General features: G+C 46.6%; 9 non-coding genes across 9 annotated transcripts; all 9 read right to left on the reverse strand.

Annotated features, from left to right (window-relative positions):
* Positions 1-489: 489 nt before the first annotated feature.
* On the reverse strand, positions 490-680 carry LOC142680778 (U2 spliceosomal RNA). Its single transcript, XR_012853204.1, has one exon. It is a non-coding gene; the product is annotated as a U2 spliceosomal RNA (small nuclear RNA).
* Positions 681-1,803: 1,123 nt separating this feature from the next.
* Positions 1,804-1,994, reverse strand: LOC142680779 (U2 spliceosomal RNA). Its single transcript, XR_012853205.1, has one exon. It is a non-coding gene; the product is annotated as a U2 spliceosomal RNA (small nuclear RNA).
* A 1,124-nt stretch (positions 1,995-3,118) lies between these two features.
* On the reverse strand, positions 3,119-3,309 carry LOC142680780 (U2 spliceosomal RNA). Its single transcript, XR_012853206.1, has one exon. It is a non-coding gene; the product is annotated as a U2 spliceosomal RNA (small nuclear RNA).
* A 1,122-nt stretch (positions 3,310-4,431) lies between these two features.
* LOC142680909 (U2 spliceosomal RNA) lies at positions 4,432-4,622 on the reverse strand. The gene has a single exon (XR_012853310.1). It is a non-coding gene; the product is annotated as a U2 spliceosomal RNA (small nuclear RNA).
* Positions 4,623-5,759: 1,137 nt separating this feature from the next.
* On the reverse strand, positions 5,760-5,950 carry LOC142680856 (U2 spliceosomal RNA). Its single transcript, XR_012853268.1, has one exon. It is a non-coding gene; the product is annotated as a U2 spliceosomal RNA (small nuclear RNA).
* Positions 5,951-7,081: 1,131 nt separating this feature from the next.
* LOC142680804 (U2 spliceosomal RNA) lies at positions 7,082-7,272 on the reverse strand. Its single transcript, XR_012853226.1, has one exon. It is a non-coding gene; the product is annotated as a U2 spliceosomal RNA (small nuclear RNA).
* Positions 7,273-8,403: 1,131 nt separating this feature from the next.
* LOC142680781 (U2 spliceosomal RNA) lies at positions 8,404-8,594 on the reverse strand. Its single transcript, XR_012853207.1, has one exon. It is a non-coding gene; the product is annotated as a U2 spliceosomal RNA (small nuclear RNA).
* Positions 8,595-9,722: 1,128 nt separating this feature from the next.
* Positions 9,723-9,913, reverse strand: LOC142680784 (U2 spliceosomal RNA). Its single transcript, XR_012853208.1, has one exon. It is a non-coding gene; the product is annotated as a U2 spliceosomal RNA (small nuclear RNA).
* A 1,127-nt stretch (positions 9,914-11,040) lies between these two features.
* Positions 11,041-11,231, reverse strand: LOC142680785 (U2 spliceosomal RNA). The gene has a single exon (XR_012853209.1). It is a non-coding gene; the product is annotated as a U2 spliceosomal RNA (small nuclear RNA).
* Positions 11,232-17,928: the final 6,697 nt, after the last annotated feature.

Consider the following 17,928-nt stretch of genomic DNA (forward strand, 5'->3'; position numbering starts at 1 on the left):
CAATTCTTAATTCTTCTTGAAATGTAGGGACCACAGTACATTCCATCACATCCATCTAGTGTACACAGGTAGGTCCATTGTGACGGGCGGGCGGGCGGGCGGGCGGGCTGGCTGCTTTAATGGCTGTTTGCTGTTCCCCTACTCCCCTCCACTATTTGACTATGGTGCTGCATCAATCAGTGGCTGGCTCAGGTGCAGCTCTTTAACCTACCTAGGAGGGAGGGCGGAGAGAAGACAAGGAAGGTGAATGAGCTGTTCCAATGTGAAATGCCGGAAACACAGAAACACAGACGACACAAAACAAGAGGTGGCAATGTATTAATTAATTGCATTTAATAAATTAGCTCATTATCACACATGACTGTACAAATGCATTGTCCAACAGGTGTTGAAATAATGGGATTAAAAGGGGAGATCCCATCCGAAAGACAAAAACAATGGCAAACACAAAAAGCACTTTTGGAATCTGATTTTAGTAAACACATAAGGAAAGGGTGCACCGGTCCTGGAAATACTGCAATACCAGGTCAATGCGTGGAGTGGACAGAGCAAGCTCTATTTCCATCTCCCTGTTCTAAAAATCCATTTAATATATGGTCCCCAGATAGGGGACGTATCAGATATTAAACTGATAAGAACAGATACTACACTTGATCTTAGCCAAAAGGCCGAGAAGCGATAACCCGAACGTGCCGCGCGTTTTGCTTCTTTTGCTTGCACCACAATGCAGTGCTGAAAGAGGAGGAATCGACATAAAAACGCCTTCCTGGCAACGCCCAAATGCCCTCCTGCCGTGCAAACACTGGCAGCAGCAGCAGCAGCAGTAAGTGCATGTCCACTGCCACCCCTTCTCCTTTCACACCTTGTATCAGCTTTAATCCAGTCCAGTGCTGCCTGCTGAGCAGCACTGACCAACACTGCCTGGGCCCAGGCTTTTATCTCTGAGGCCCCATTATGATGTCAGAAAGCTGGCTCTGGCTCCTGAGGTCTCCACTATGACACGTGCAAAGTTCCGTCTGAACTTTATATAAGACGGTGCGGCTCAGTCAGTCACTCAGTGTTGCCTGAGAGGGCAACACTGCAACAGCCGGCCCCCAGGCTGTCTTTTTTTTTGCACAGCTAGTTGCCTCCAGGAGGCCACAAGAGGGAGACAAGGGACTGCAAAATGGAAAATAGGCATCCACCAACTTTACAGACAACTTGTTCTCCTTGCTCCTACAACCTCCATCCTTGCACAGTTTGTTATTCTTCCAGGTAACATAGTAACAAATCCAAATTGCTGCTCTCTTTGTAGGCAAGCAAGGGTTTGTTGCAACTGCAATTCTTACTTCTTCTTGAAATGTAGGGACCACAGTACATTCCATCACATCCATCTAGTGTACACAGGTAGGTCCATTGTGACGGGCGGGCGGGCGGGCGGGCTGGCTGCTTTAATGGCTGTTTGCTGTTCCCCTACTCCACTCCACTATTTGACTATGGTGCTGCATCAATCAGTGGCTGGCTCAGGTGCAGCTCTTTAACCTACCTAGGAGGGAGGGCGGAGAGAAGACAAGGAAGGTGAATGAGCTGTTCCAATGTGAAATGCCGGAAACACAGAAACACAGACGACACAAAACAAGAGGTGGCAATGTATTAATTAATTGCATTTAATAAATTAGCTCATTATCACACATGACTGTACAAATGCATTGTCCAACAGGTGTTGAAATAATGGGATTAAAAGGGGAGATCCCATCCGAAAGACAAAAACAATGGCAAACACAAAAAGCACTTTTGGAATCTGATTTTAGTAAACACATAAGGAAAGGGTGCACCGGTCCTGGAAATACTGCAATACCAGGTCAATGCGTGGAGTGGACAGAGCAAGCTCTATTTCCATCTCCCTGTTCTAAAAATCCATTTAATATATGGTCCCCAGATAGGGGACGTATCAGATATTAAACTGATAAGAACAGATACTACACTTGATCTTAGCCAAAAGGCCGAGAAGCGATAACCCGAACGTGCCGCTCGTTTTGCTTCTTTTGCTTGCACCACAATGCAGTGCTGAAAGAGGAGGAATCGACATAAAAACGCCTTCCTGGCAACGCCCAAATGCCCTCCTGCCGTGCAAACACTGGCAGCAGCAGCAGCAGCAGCAGCAGTAAGTGCATGCCCACTGCCACCCCTTCTCCTTTCACACCTTGTATCAGCTTTAATCCAGTCCAGTGCTGCCTGCTGAGCAGCACTGACCAACACTGCCTGGGCCCAGGCTTTTATCTCTGAGGCCCCATTATGATGTCAGAAAGCTGGCTCTGGCTCCTGAGGTCTCCACTATGACACGTGCAAAGTTCCGTCTGAACTTTATATAAGACGGTGCGGCTCAGTCAGTCACTCAGTGTTGCCTGAGAGGGCAACACTGCAACAGCCGGCCCCCAGGCTGTCTTTTTTTTGCACAGCTAGTTGCCTCCAGGAGGCCACAAGAGGGAGACAAGGGACTGCAAAATGGAAAATAGGCATCCACCAACTTTACAGACAACTTGTTCTCCTTGCTCCTACAACCTCCATCCTTGCACAGTTTGTTATTCTTCCAGGTAACATAGTAACAAATCCAAATTGCTGCTCTCTTTGTAGGCAAGCAAGGGTTTGTTGCAACTGCAATTCTTACTTCTTCTTGAAATGTAGGGACCACAGTACATTCCATCACATCCATCTAGTGTACACAGGTAGGTCCATTGTGACGGGCGGGCGGGCGGGCTGGCTGCTTTAATGGCTGTTTGCTGTTCCCCTACTCCACTCCACTATTTGACTATGGTGCTGCATCAATCAGTGACTGGCTCAGGTGCAGCTCTTTAACCTACCTAGGAGGGAGGGCGGAGAGAAGACAAGGAAGGTGAATGAGCTCTTCCAATGTGAAATGCCGGAAACACAGAAACACAGACGACACAAAACAAGAGGTGGCAATGTATTAATTAATTGCATTTAATAAATTAGCTCATTATCACACATGACTGTACAAATGCATTGTCCAACAGGTGTTGAAATAATGGGATTAAAAGGGGAGATCCCATCCGAAAGACAAAAACAATGGCAAACACAAAAAGCACTTTTGGAATCTGATTTTAGTAAACAAATAAGGAAAGGGTGCACCGGTCCTGGAAATACTGCAATACCAGGTCAATGCGTGGAGTGGACAGAGCAAGCTCTATTTCCATCTCCCTGTTCTAAAAATCCATTTAATATATGGTCCCCAGATAGGGGACGTATCAGATATTAAACTGATAAGAACAGATACTACACTTGATCTTAGCCAAAAGGCCGAGAAGCGATAACCCGAACGTGCCGCGCGTTTTGCTTCTTTTGCTTGCACCACAATGCAGTGCTGAAAGAGGAGGAATCGACATAAAAACGCCTTCCTGGCAACGCCCAAATTTCCTCCTGCCGTGCAAACACTGGCAGCAGCAGCAGCAGCAGTAAGTGCATGCCCACTGCCACCCCTTCTCCTTTCACACCTTGTATCAGCTTTAATCCAGTCCAGTGCTGCCTGCTGAGCAGCACTGACCAACACTGCCTGGGCCCAGGCTTTTATCTCTGAGGCCCCATTATGATGTCAGAAAGCTGGCTCTGGCTCCTGAGGTCTCCACTATGACACGTGCAAAGTTCCGTCTGAACTTTATATAAGACGGTGCGGCTCAGTCAGTCACTCAGTGTTGCCTGAGAGGGCAACACTGCAACAGCCGGCCCCCAGGCTGTCTTTTTTTTGCACAGCTAGTTGCCTCCAGGAGGCCACAAGAGGGAGACAAGGGACTGCAAAATGGAAAATAGGCATCCACCAACTTTACAGACAACTTGTTCTCCTTGCTCCTACAACCTCCATCCTTGCACAGTTTGTTATTCTTCCAGGTAACATAGTAACAAATCCAAATTGCTGCTCTCTTTGTAGGCAAGCAAGGGTTTGTTGCAACTGCAATTCTTACTTCTTCTTGAAATGTAGGGACCACAGTACATTCCATCACATCCATCTAGTGTACACAGGTAGGTCCATTGTGACGGGCGGGCGGGCGGGTGGGCTGGCTGCTTTAATGGCTGTTTGCTGTTCCCCTACTCCACTCCACTATTTGACTATGGTGCTGCATCAATCAGTGGCTGGCTCAGTTGCAGCTCTTTAACCTACCTAGGAGGGAGGGCGGAGAGAAGACAAGGAAGGTGAATGAGCTGTTCCAATGTGAAATGCCGGAAACACAGAAACACAGACGACACAAAACAAGAGGTGGCAATGTATTAATTAATTGCATTTAATAAATTAGCTCATTATCACACATGACTGTACAAATGCATTGTCCAACAGGTGTTGAAATAATGGGATTAAAAGGGGAGATCCCATCCGAAAGACAAAAACAATGGCAAACACAAAAAGCACTTTTGGAATCTGATTTTAGTAAACACATAAGGAAAGGGTGCACCGGTCCTGGAAATACTGCAATACCAGGTCAATGCGTGGAGTGGACAGAGCAAGCTCTATTTCCATCTCCCTGTTCTAAAAATCCATTTAATATATGGTCCCCAGATAGGGGACGTATCAGATATTAAACTGTTAAGAACAGATACTACACTTGATCTTAGCCAAAAGGCAGAGAAGCGATAACCCGAACGTGCCGCGCGTTTTGCTTCTTTTGCTTGCACCACAATGCAGTGCTGAAAGAGGAGGAATCTACATAAAAACGCCTTCCTGGCAACGCCCAAATGCCCTCCTGCCGTGCAAACACTGGCAGCAGCAGCAGCAGCAGCAGTAAGTGCATGCCCACTGCCACCCCTTCTCCTTTCACACCTTGTATCAGCTTTAATCCAGTCCAGTGCTGCCTGCTGAGCAGCACTGACCAACACTGCCTGGGCCCAGGCTTTTATCTCTGAGGCCCCATTATGATGTCAGAAAGCTGGCTCTGGCTCCTGAGGTCTCCACTATGACACGTGCAAAGTTCTGTCTGAACTTTATATAAGACGGTGCGGCTCAGTCAGTCACTCAGTGTTGCCTGAGAGGGCAACACTGCAACAGCCGGCCCCCAGGCTGTCTTTTTTTTGCACAGCTAGTTGCCTCCAGGAGGCCACAAGAGGGAGACAAGGGACTGCAAAATGGAAAATAGGCATCCACCAACTTTACAGACAACTTGTTCTCCTTGCTCCTACAACCTCCATCCTTGCACAGTTTCTTATTCTTCCAGGTAACATAGTAACAAATCCAAATTGCTGCTCTCTTTGTAGGCAAGCAAGGGTTTGTTGCAACTGCAATTCTTACTTCTTCTTGAAATGTAGGGACCACAGTACATTCCATCACATCCATCTAGTGTACACAGGTAGGTCCATTGTGACGGGCGGGCGGGCGGGCGGGCGGGCGGGCGGGCTGGCTGCTTTAATGGCTGTTTGCTGTTCCCCTACTCCACTCCACTATTTGACTATGGTGCTGCATCAATCAGTGGCTGGCTCAGTTGCAGCTCTTTAACCTACCTAGGAGGGAGGGCTGAGAGAAGACAAGGAAGGTGAATGAGCTGTTCCAATGTGAAATGCCGGAAACACAGAAACACAGACGACACAAAACAAGAGGTGGCAATGTATTAATTAATTGCATTTAATAAATTAGCTCATTATCACACATGACTGTACAAATGCATTGTCCAACAGGTGTTGAAATAATGGGATTAAAAGGGGAGATCCCATCCGAAAGACAAAAACAATGGCAAACACAAAAAGCACTTTTGGAATCTGATTTTAGTAAACACATAAGGAAAGGGTGCACCGGTCCTGGAAATACTGCAATACCAGGTCAATGCGTGGAGTGGACAGAGCAAGCTCTATTTCCATCTCCCTGTTCTAAAAATCCATTTAATATATGGTCCCCAGATAGGGGACGTATCAGATATTAAACTGATAAGAACAGATACTATACTTGATCTTAGCCAAAAGGCCGAGAAGCGATAACCCGAACGTGCCGCGCGTTTTGCTTCTTTTGCTTGCACCACAATGCAGTGCTGAAAGAGGAGGAATCGACATAAAAACGCCTTCCTGGCAACGCCCAAATGCCCTCCTGCCGTGCAAACACTGGCAGCAGCAGCAGCAGCAGCAGCAGCAGTAAGTGCATGCCCACTGCCACCCCTTCTCCTTTCACACCTTGTATCAGCTTTAATCCAGTCCAGTGCTGCCTGCTGAGCAGCACTGACCAACACTGCCTGGGCCCAGGCTTTTATCTCTGAGGCCCCATTATGATGTCAGAAAGCTGGCTCTGGCTCCTGAGGTCTCCACTATGACACGTGCAAAGTTCCGTCTGAACTTTATATAAGACGGTGCGGCTCAGTCAGTCACTCAGTGTTGCCTGAGAGGGCAACACTGCAACAGCCGGCCCCCAGGCTGTCTTTTTTTTGCACAGCTAGTTGCCTCCAGGAGGCCACAAGAGGGAGACAAGGGACTGCAAAATGGAAAATAGGCATCCACCAACTTTACAGACAACTTGTTCTCCTTGCTCCTACAACCTCCATCCTTGCACAGTTTGTTATTCTTCCAGGTAACATAGTAACAAATCCAAATTGCTGCTCTCTTTGTAGGCAAGCAAGGGTTTGTTGCAACTGCAATTCTTACTTCTTCTTGAAATGTAGGGACCACAGTACATTCCATCACATCCATCTAGTGTACACAGGTAGGTCCATTGTGACGGGCGGGCGGGCGGGCGGGCTGGCTGCTTTAATGGCTGTTTGCTGTTCCCCTACTCCACTCCACTATTTGACTATGGTGCTGCATCAATCAGTGGCTGGCTCAGGTGCAGCTCTTTAACCTACCTAGGAGGGAGGGCGGAGAGAAGACAAGGAAGGTGAATGAGCTGTTCCAATGTGAAATGCCGGAAACACAGAAACACAGACGACACAAAACAAGAGGTGGCAATGTATTAATTAATTGCATTTAATAAATTAGCTCATTATCACACATGACTGTACAAATGCATTGTCCAACAGGTGTTGAAATAATGGGATTAAAAGGGGAGATCCCATCCGAAAGACAAAAACAATGGCAAACACAAAAAGCACTTTTGGAATCTGATTTTAGTAAACACATAAGGAAAGGGTGCACCGGTCCTGGAAATACTGCAATACCAGGTCAATGCGTGGAGTGGACAGAGCAAGCTCTATTTCCATCTCCCTGTTCTAAAAATCCATTTAATATATGGTCCCCATTTAGGGGACGTATCAGATATTAAACTGATAAGAACAGATACTACACTTGATCTTAGCCAAAAGGCCGAGAAGCGATAACCCGAACGTGCCGCGCGTTTTGCTTCTTTTGCTTGCACCACAATGCAGTGCTGAAAGAGGAGGAATCGACATAAAAACCCCTTCCTGGCAACGCCCAAATGCCCTCCTGCCGTGCAAACACTGGCAGCAGCAGCAGCAGCAGCAGCAGCAGTAAGTGCATGCCCACTGCCACCCCTTCTCCTTTCACACCTTGTATCAGCTTTAATCCAGTCCAGTGCTGCCTGCTGAGCAGCACTGACCAACACTGCCTGGGCCCAGGCTTTTATCTCTGAGGCCCCATTATGATGTCAGAAAGCTGGCTCTGGCTCCTGAGGTCTCCACTATGACACGTGCAAAGTTCCGTCTGAACTTTATATAAGACGGTGCGGCTCAGTCAGTCACTCAGTGTTGCCTGAGAGGGCAACACTGCAACAGCCGGCCCCCAGGCTGTCTTTTTTTTGTACAGCTAGTTGCCTCCAGGAGGCCACAAGAGGGAGACAAGGGACTGCAAAATGGAAAATAGGCATCCACCAACTTTACAGACAACTTGTTCTCCTTGCTCCTACAACCTCCATCCTTGCACAGTTTGTTATTCTTCCAGGTAACATAGTAACAAATCCAAATTGCTGCTCTCTTTGTAGGCAAGCAAGGGTTTGTTGCAACTGCAATTCTTACTTCTTCTTGAAATGTAGGGACCACAGTACATTCCATCACATCCATCTAGTGTACACAGGTAGGTCCATTGTGACGGGCGGGCGGGCGGGCGGGCTGGCTGCTTTAATGGCTGTTTGCTGTTCCCCTACTCCACTCCACTATTTGACTATGGTGCTGCATCAATCAGTGGCTGGCTCAGTTGCAGCTCTTTAACCTACCTAGGAGGGAGGGCTGAGAGAAGACAAGGAAGGTGAATGAGCTGTTCCAATGTGAAATGCCGGAAACACAGAAACACAGACGACACAAAACAAGAGGTGGCAATGTATTAATTAATTGCATTTAATAAATTAGCTCATTATCACACATGACTGTACAAATGCATTGTCCAACAGGTGTTGAAATAATGGGATTAAAAGGGGAGATCCCATCCGAAAGACAAAAACAATGGCAAACACAAAAAGCACTTTTGGAATCTGATTTTAGTAAACACATAAGGAAAGGGTGCACCGGTCCTGGAAATACTGCAATACCAGGTCAATGCGTGGAGTGGACAGAGCAAGCTCTATTTCCATCTCCCTGTTCTAAAAATCCATTTAATATATGGTCCCCAGATAGGGGACGTATCAGATATTAAACTGATAAGAACAGATACTACACTTGATCTTAGCCAAAAGGCCGAGAAGCGATAACCCGAACGTGCCGCGTGTTTTGCTTCTTTTGCTTGCACCACAATGCAGTGCTGAAAGAGGAGGAATCGACATAAAAACGCCTTCCTGGCAACGCCCAAATGCCCTCCTGCCGTGCAAACACTGGCAGCAGCAGCAGCAGCAGCAGCAGTAAGTGCATGCCCACTGCCACCCCTTCTCCTTTCACACCTTGTATCAGCTTTAATCCAGTCCAGTGCTGCCTGCTGAGCAGCACTGACCAACACTGCCTGGGCCCAGGCTTTTATCTCTGAGGCCCCATTATGATGTCAGAAAGCTGGCTCTGGCTCCTGAGGTCTCCACTATGACACGTGCAAAGTTCTGTCTGAACTTTATATAAGACGGTGCGGCTCAGTCAGTCACTCAGTGTTGCCTGAGAGGGCAACACTGCAACAGCCGGCCCCCAGGCTGTCTTTTTTTTGCACAGCTAGTTGCCTCCAGGAGGCCACAAGAGGGAGACAAGGGACTGCAAAATGGAAAATAGGCATCCACCAACTTTACAGACAACTTGTTCTCCTTGCTCCTACAACCTCCATCCTTGCACAGTTTGTTATTCTTCCAGGTAACATAGTAACAAATCCAAATTGCTGCTCTCTTTGTAGGCAAGCAAGGGTTTGTTGCAACTGCAATTCTTACTTCTTCTTGAAATGTAGGGACCACAGTACATTCCATCACATCCATCTAGTGTACACAGGTAGGTCCATTGTGACGGGCGGGCGGGCGGGCGGGCTGGCTGCTTTAATGGCTGTTTGCTGTTCCCCTACTCCACTCCACTATTTGACTATGGTGCTGCATCAATCAGTGGCTGGCTCAGGTGCAGCTCTTTAACCTACCTAGGAGGGAGGGCGGAGAGAAGACAAGGAAGGTGAATGAGCTGTTCCAATGTGAAATGCCGGAAACACAGAAACACAGACGACACAAAACAAGAGGTGGCAATGTATTAATTAATTGCATTTAATAAATTAGCTCATTATCACACATGACTGTACAAATGCATTGTCCAACAGGTGTTGAAATAATGGGATTAAAAGGGGAGATCCCATCCGAAAGACAAAAACAATGGCAAACACAAAAAGCACTTTTGGAATCTGATTTTAGTAAACACATAAGGAAAGGGTGCACCGGTCCTGGAAATACTGCAATACCAGGTCAATGCGTGGAGTGGACAGAGCAAGCTCTATTTCCATCTCCCTGTTCTAAAAATCCATTTAATATATGGTCCCCAGATAGGGGACGTATCAGATATTAAACTGATAAGAACAGATACTACACTTGATCTTAGCCAAAAGGCCGAGAAGCGATAACCCGAACGTGCCGCGCGTTTTGCTTCTTTTGCTTGCACCACAATGCAGTGCTGAAAGAGGAGGAATCGACATAAAAACGCCTTCCTGGCAACGCCCAAATGCCCTCCTGCCGTGCATACACTGGCAGCAGCAGCAGCAGCAGCAGCAGCAGTAAGTGCATGCCCACTGCCACCCCTTCTCCTTTCACACCTTGTATCAGCTTTAATCCAGTCCAGTGCTGCCTGCTGAGCAGCACTGACCAACACTGCCTGGGCCCAGGCTTTTATCTCTGAGGCCCCATTATGATGTCAGAAAGCTGGCTCTGGCTCCTGAGGTCTCCACTATGACACGTGCAAAGTTCCGTCTGAACTTTATATAAGACGGTGCGGCTCAGTCAGTCACTCAGTGTTGCCTGAGAGGGCAACACTGCAACAGCCGGCCCCCAGGCTGTCTTTTTTTTGCACAGCTAGTTGCCTCCAGGAGGCCACAAGAGGGAGACAAGGGACTGCAAAATGGAAAATAGGCATCCACCAACTTTACAGACAACTTGTTCTCCTTGCTCCTACAACCTCCATCCTTGCACAGTTTGTTATTCTTCCAGGTAACATAGTAACAAATCCAAATTGCTGCTCTCTTTGTAGGCAAGCAAGGGTTTGTTGCAACTGCAATTCTTACTTCTTCTTGAAATGTAGGGACCACAGTACATTCCATCACATCCATCTAGTGTACACAGGTAGGTCCATTGTGACGGGCGGGCGGGCGGGCTGGCTGCTTTAATGGCTGTTTGCTGTTCCCCTACTCCACTCCACTATTTGACTATGGTGCTGCATCAATCAGTGGCTGGCTCAGGTGCAGCTCTTTAACCTACCTAGGAGGGAGGGCGGAGAGAAGACAAGGAAGGTGAATGAGCTGTTCCAATGTGAAATGCCGGAAACACAGAAACACAGACGACACAAAACAAGAGGTGGCAATGTATTAATTAATTGCATTTAATAAATTAGCTCATTATCACACATGACTGTACAAATGCATTGTCCAACAGGTGTTGAAATAATGGGATTAAAAGGGGAGATCCCATCCGAAAGACAAAAACAATGGCAAACACAAAAAGCACTTTTGGAATCTGATTTTAGTAAACACATAAGGAAAGGGTGCACCGGTCCTGGAAATACTGCAATACCAGGTCAATGCGTGGAGTGGACAGAGCAAGCTCTATTTCCATCTCCCTGTTCTAAAAATCCATTTAATATATGGTCCCCAGATAGGGGACGTATCAGATATTAAACTGATAAGAACAGATACTACACTTGATCTTAGCCAAAAGGCCGAGAAGCGATAACCCGAACGTGCCGCGCGTTTTGCTTATTTTGCTTGCACCACAATGCAGTGCTGAAAGAGGAGGAATCGACATAAAAACGCCTTCCTGGCAACGCCCAAATGCCCTCCTGCCGTGCAAACACTGGCAGCAGCAGCAGCAGCAGTAAGTGCATGCCCACTGCCACCCCTTCTCCTTTCACACCTTGTATCAGCTTTAATCCAGTCCAGTGCTGCCTGCTGAGCAGCACTGACCAACACTGCCTGGGCCCAGGCTTTTATCTCTGAGGCCCCATTATGATGTCAGAAAGCTGGCTCTGGCTCCTGAGGTCTCCACTATGACACGTGCAAAGTTCCGTCTGAACTTTATATAAGACGGTGCGGCTCAGTCAGTCACTCAGTGTTGCCTGAGAGGGCAACACTGCAACAGCCGGCCCCCAGGCTGTCTTTTTTTTGCACAGCTAGTTGCCTCCAGGAGGCCACAAGAGGGAGACAAGGGACTGCAAAATGGAAAATAGGCATCCACCAACTTTACAGACAACTTGTTCTCCTTGCTCCTACAACCTCCATCCTTGCACAGTTTGTTATTCTTCCAGGTAACATAGTAACAAATCCAAATTGCTGCTCTCTTTGTAGGCAAGCAAGGGTTTGTTGCAACTGCAATTCTTACTTCTTCTTGAAATGTAGGGACCACAGTACATTCCATCACATCCATCTAGTGTACACAGGTAGGTCCATTGTGACGGGCGGGCGGGCGGGCTGGCTGCTTTAATGGCTGTTTGCTGTTCCCCTACTCCACTCCACTATTTGACTATGGTGCTGCATCAATCAGTGGCTGGCTCAGGTGCAGCTCTTTAACCTACCTAGGAGGGAGGGCGGAGAGAAGACAAGGAAGGTGAATGAGCTGTTCCAATGTGAAATGCCGGAAACACAGAAACACAGACGACACAAAACAAGAGGTGGCAATGTATTAATTAATTGCATTTAATAAATTAGCTCATTATCACACATGACTGTACAAATGCATTGTCCAACAGGTGTTGAAATAATGGGATTAAAAGGGGAGATCCCATCCGAAAGACAAAAACAATGGCAAACACAAAAAGCAGACCATGTGGTCTGAAGTAGGCCCAAACAGGAAACAAGATGGTTCACACGATGCAACATTTGCCATCTTGGTTAAGGGCAAGTTTAAGGGCAAAACAGCAGCCTCCAGTGGTAAGGAGTAAAGGTGCAGCACAATTCTTCAAAGTGTAAAACAGCGGCCACTAGTGCTAATTTTGCAGTACAACAACAGCATCCTGACATCAAGGGGGAGAGCGATCATAGTAACTTTTTGTCAATCATTGTCCATTATTGTGATATGTGTGGCACAAACCAACACTTCCCATTACCCCAAGAACATGGTGATGGCCGCATCAAGCTGTGGGGATGCTGTTCATTGGCTGGGACTGGAAAACTGGTCAGGATTGAAGTAAAGATGGATGGCAGTAAATACAGGTAAATTCTTATGGAAAACCTGTTTGTCTGCCAGAGATTTGAGATTGGGACGAGGTTCACCTTCCAGTAGGACAAGGACCATAAACATACTGATAAAGTACACTGGAGTGGTTTAAGGGTAAACATTTAAATGTCTTAGGCCCCATTCACACGACAGTGTTTCCCGGCCGTGTGTCAGCCGTTGAAAAAACGTCTGTCACACTCTTACAGTAGGAACATTAGACCCCAAATGGGGCTATTCACATGACCGATTTTTTGACGGGCTGGGAAAGTCTATGGGGCCGGATAATACACGGCCATCACTGGAATGTGTTCCGAGTGACGGCCGTGTCTTACGTCGCTTGCTCTCTCCTCCTCCTCCTCACAGTGCGAAGCACATGTGAGGAGGAGGAGGCTATTTTTTTGCTCCCTGTAGGAGCGGAATCCCCAATCCCACGGCCACAGCTTTGGCAACGCTCCAGGAGAAGTCCCTGACTTCACTGTCCATATATGGACATAGTGACATCAGGGACATCTGAAACGGAATCCCCGCCGCTGTGGCCGTTGTTTCCGCTCCAGGAGATCTCCCTGACTTCACCGTCCATATATGGACATAGTGACGTTAGGGACTTCTGAAGCGGAATCCCCGGCGCTGTGGCAGGTGTTTCCACTACAGGAGAAGTCCCTGACTTCTGTCCATATATGGACACCGTGACGTCAGGGACCTCTGAAGTGGGATCCCCGGCGCTGTGGCCAGTGTTTCCACTCCAGGAGAAGTCCCTGACTTCACTGTCCATATATGGACACAGTGACGTCAGGGACTTCTGAAGCGGAATCCCCAGCACTTTGGCCGGTGTTTCCGCTCCAGTAGAAGTCCCTGACTTTACTATCCATATATGGACACAGTGACGTCAGGGACTTATGAAGCGAGATTCCAGGCGCTGTGGCCGGCGTTTCCGCTACAGGAGAAGTCCCTGACTTTACTGTCCATATATGGACATTGAAGTCATGGACTTCTCCTGGAACGGTGGCTCTATCTAGAGAAAGGTAGGGGGTGCCATTACCAGCCAGGGGGCTGTGTGGCATTACCTACCAGGGGGCTGTGTGGCATTACCTGCAGAGGGCCGTGTGGCATTACCTACAGGGGGCTGTGTCGCATTACCTACCAGGGGGCTGTGTGGCATTACCTGCAGAGGACTGTGGGGCATTACCTACACGGGACTGTGCGGCATTACCTACAGGGGGCTGTGTGGCATTACCTACAGGGGGCTGTGTGGCACTACCTAGAGGGGGCTGTGTGCATTACCTAAAGGGGGGTGTGGCACTACCTACCGGGGGCTGTGTGGCATTACCTACAGGGGGCTGTGTGGCATTACCTACAAGGGGCTGTGTGGCATTACCTACAGGGGCAGTGGGCATTACCGACAGAGGGCAGTGTGTGGTATTATCTACAGAGGGAATTGTGTGGCAAAAAATTTACACATGAAATTCCTTTCGTTTTTAAAACAGACAGGGAAAAAAGTGGATGCAAAACGGGTCAAAATCTGCTGTTAAAAACAGAAACACGGGCTGGAACAAAAACAGAACGGATGAAAAACGGCTGAGAAAAACGGACCAAAACGGCCGTTTTTATCACCCGACACTCGGACCCTGTCGCGTGAATAGAGCCTTAGAATGGCCTAGTGAAAGCCCAGACCTCAATCCTATTGTGAATGTGTGGCTGAAGTTGTTGGTGAAATTTTGCCTAGAAGAATGGGCAAAAGTCCCGGTGTCTAGACGTGCTAAGCTAATAGAGACATAATCCAAGTGACTTGCATCTGTATTTGCAGCAAAATGTGGCTCCACTAAGTGTTGACTTTCATGGGATGAATACTTATGCACTTAAAAGTTCTCTATTTTTTGTCTTAATTATTGTTTGTGTCACAGTAAAAAATATTTTGCACAGTGGTAGGCATGTTGTGTATGCCAAATGTTACAAACCCCCCAGAAATCCCTTTTAATTCAAGGTTGTAATGAAACAAAACCCAAAAAACACCAAAAGGGTGAATACTTTCGCAGGGCACGATCAATAAAACTATATAGAAAGGCATTGGTGTGTTTATCAGTATTGACAAGTAAAGTTAACACCAATGTTCAGACAACAGTCACATTTTGGTCTTAAGGCCCTATTACACCGGCCAATATTGGCAGGTGCAACGAGCGCCGATCAACGAGACAGCTCGTTGATTGGCGCGTTTGCTCCTGTCGTAAGATGCTACGTATGGGGATGAGCGCTCGTTACTACGATCGCTCATCCTCATACATTATTATCATGTCGGCAGCGCGTCTCCCTGTTTAAAATGATAATATTTCAGTTTTTAAAACTATACGATCAGTAGATGAACGAGTGTTTGAGCTATAAACGCTTGTCTGCCCGATATTTGCCCAGTGTAAAAGGGCCTTTACTTTGAGAATACATAACTTACTGATAAAAGACAATGACTCTGAATTCACATGTAGTGGAAATGCTGCAGATTTTCTGTGCGACTTGGTGCATGGAAAATCCGCAATAGATAACAGATTACAGTACCAGCCATGTGGATAAAATTTTAACAAATATCATCTACATGCTGGGCTATTATTCTGTCGGAAATTGAATTGGTGCGGATTTTAAAATCTGCAGCATGTTAATATCAGAAGCGGAATGAGCACGGATTTTTTGTGGATTTTCCCAATTGAATTCAGTGGGGAAAAATAAATCCACAATTAAATCCTATTGTAGGGATTTTTGTGTGGAGAAACAATATTCACTGAATCCTATTAGGCAAAGTTAACCAAAAATCTTGGTTACGTACTGTTATGGTATAAATATGCATATATAATGTATTTGGGACCATAAGGAGTGAAATGTTATAAAGGAGAACATGTGTTGCAATGTAAAGGTATTTTAGAAAGGTTAAGAGAGGAAATAGTTTGCAGATGCTCTGCTGTCCCTTGAAATTGCAAACAGATGGAGGTCAATCGCTTGACCACCCCCCTAAGCATAAAGGAAACATAAGGGAATACCTGGTGCTCCACCAATGAGCTTCTATGGGAAAGGAAGCTGTAAGGCTAGAATATACAGATGACTCATATGTTATGGAATGTTCTTTGTTCGTCTGATGCTATAAGTATGAACGTCTGTAGTTCAATAAATTAGAAGTATTTTACCTTGAGAAACGTCTCAGTGTATCTGTTACTTCTCCGAGCAGCTCGTCCTACCTATCGATTTGAACCTGCATGGAGATCAAGGCATAACGTGACCCAAGTTGCGATCACAGAAATTGGTGCCCGAACAAAGACTGGACCAGAAGGACGGCACCCCACCCAGGGGATCTCCCGGGACTAGAGTGGCGACCTCCCGGACGAAGGAACGTGCAGACCACTGCTGCAGCAAGGTAAGAAGACTTAATTCTTACAAACTCTGCTCTGCACCTTCCTGTCTGGTAGGTCACCTTCCCGGTAGTACTCCTAAGGAATTGAGGGGCCACATGAGGGTATTTTTAGTGTAAAAATCTGGTCAAGTCTAAAATAAATCCTACCCTCAGGATAAAGTGCCTGATCTCCATGACAGTATTTGTATGAATGTTGTAGAAACCCAGTTTTGTGTCACAAATGCATTTTAGAATAAGGAAATTGTTTTTGGAAAAAAATTCCGATAATCCGGCAAATTAGCAGAAACATGTGTACATGCTTCAGGTGACTACGGGGATTATGATAGGCTAAATTTTAGCCCGGAAATCGAAAATTTTGTGCAGTCCAATAATCCGGCAAAATACAGAGAACGTGTGCACACGATTGGAGTACTTGCGGGGATTATCATGCGCTGATTTTCAGCTCAAAATTCCAGAATTTTCTGCAGTCCGATAAACCGGCATGTCAAATGAACAGCTTGATTTTACGTTTGCCTTGTTATTTGGATTAGGAATATTTGTCATATTACTTATGGTGCGGAGGGCACGTACTCGAGTGGTGTCTCAGACGAAGAAAGTAAGCTAGTTATAAAAGGACTGTAAAAGGAAGATTCTCTGGCCAGAGTAGAAAGTAAGTACGGAAACTAGAAACTGTCTAAAATAGATGAGAATAGAAGTCATCTGTCAGTAGCTAAAATCTGTAACATAATAAGTAAGTACGGAAACTAGAAACTGTCTAAAATAGATGAGAATAGAATTCATCTGTCAGTAGCTAAAATCTGTAACAAAATACGGGTGTGCCTAAGGCCACCACTTACAGTCACAAGATGGGAAACTTGGTTACCCTCTTTAAAAAGAAGTTTCGAGGGGATAAGTAACTGTCTCAAATAGGTGAGAAAGGAATTCACCTATCAGGAAAATTACCCCCTACATAACTTAGGGTCTGCCCATAGGCGACCACTTATAATTAGGCAACAATGGGGAACTTGGTGTCCCTATTACGAGATGAGCACCCACAAGGACTGACAGCCAAACAGGTAGTGGCGGAAAGAGAGGGAAAGGATGTGACAGAAGGAACGAATCAGTTAATGAAGGCATGTGGAATGGGAAAAGCGGGAAGATTAGATCCGGAAAAATGGAATGAATGTTGTGACACAAAACGTGGATGGTTGAAAGATAAAAAGTTACAGGGGAAAGCAGAAGCATGGAGAAAAGTGTCAGAAGAAGTAGTACGAGGAGGTTTCAGGGAAACAGAATGTAAAGATAAGTTTTACTACACTTGTTATAATGAAGGTGGTAAACAAGGAAAGGAAAAAGCAAGTAGCCCACCGGGGTATGGGGTAGTCACGACGCAGGGACCAGGGGGATGGACGTGTAGAGTGTGTGGTCAGCAGAATCAAGCATGGAGGGATACTTGTTTTGCATGTGGGGCAGCAAGACCAGGAGGGCAAAATCCCCTAGGCATATATCCAGTGGTACCAAAAATGAGTAGCACAAACCCCTTTGCCCCCTCACCTCAACAAGTACCAGAACCATATAAACAAACAATAGGGTTGGCCCCTGTAGTGTTGGCAGGAATAACCCCAGTAACAGGAGGAGCCGAGGGCTCAACGAATGAAAGAGTAGAAACTAGAGCGTATAGAGAGAAAAGGGAAAAAGAGGAGGCAGAAGAGAAAGAGGAAAGGGAAAGACATCAGCGTAATATGGATCAGGCAGAAGCAGCAAGGAAGCTTCCCGAGTCAAAAGATACGACGCAAGCATTAGAAAACGTGGGAAAAAGGTTACAAGTGTTGACAGACCTGTTTGCGAC

This window comes from Rhinoderma darwinii, assembly GCF_050947455.1.
Source record: "Rhinoderma darwinii isolate aRhiDar2 chromosome 2 unlocalized genomic scaffold, aRhiDar2.hap1 SUPER_2_unloc_56, whole genome shotgun sequence".
NCBI classification, from domain to species: domain Eukaryota; kingdom Metazoa; phylum Chordata; class Amphibia; order Anura; family Rhinodermatidae; genus Rhinoderma; species Rhinoderma darwinii.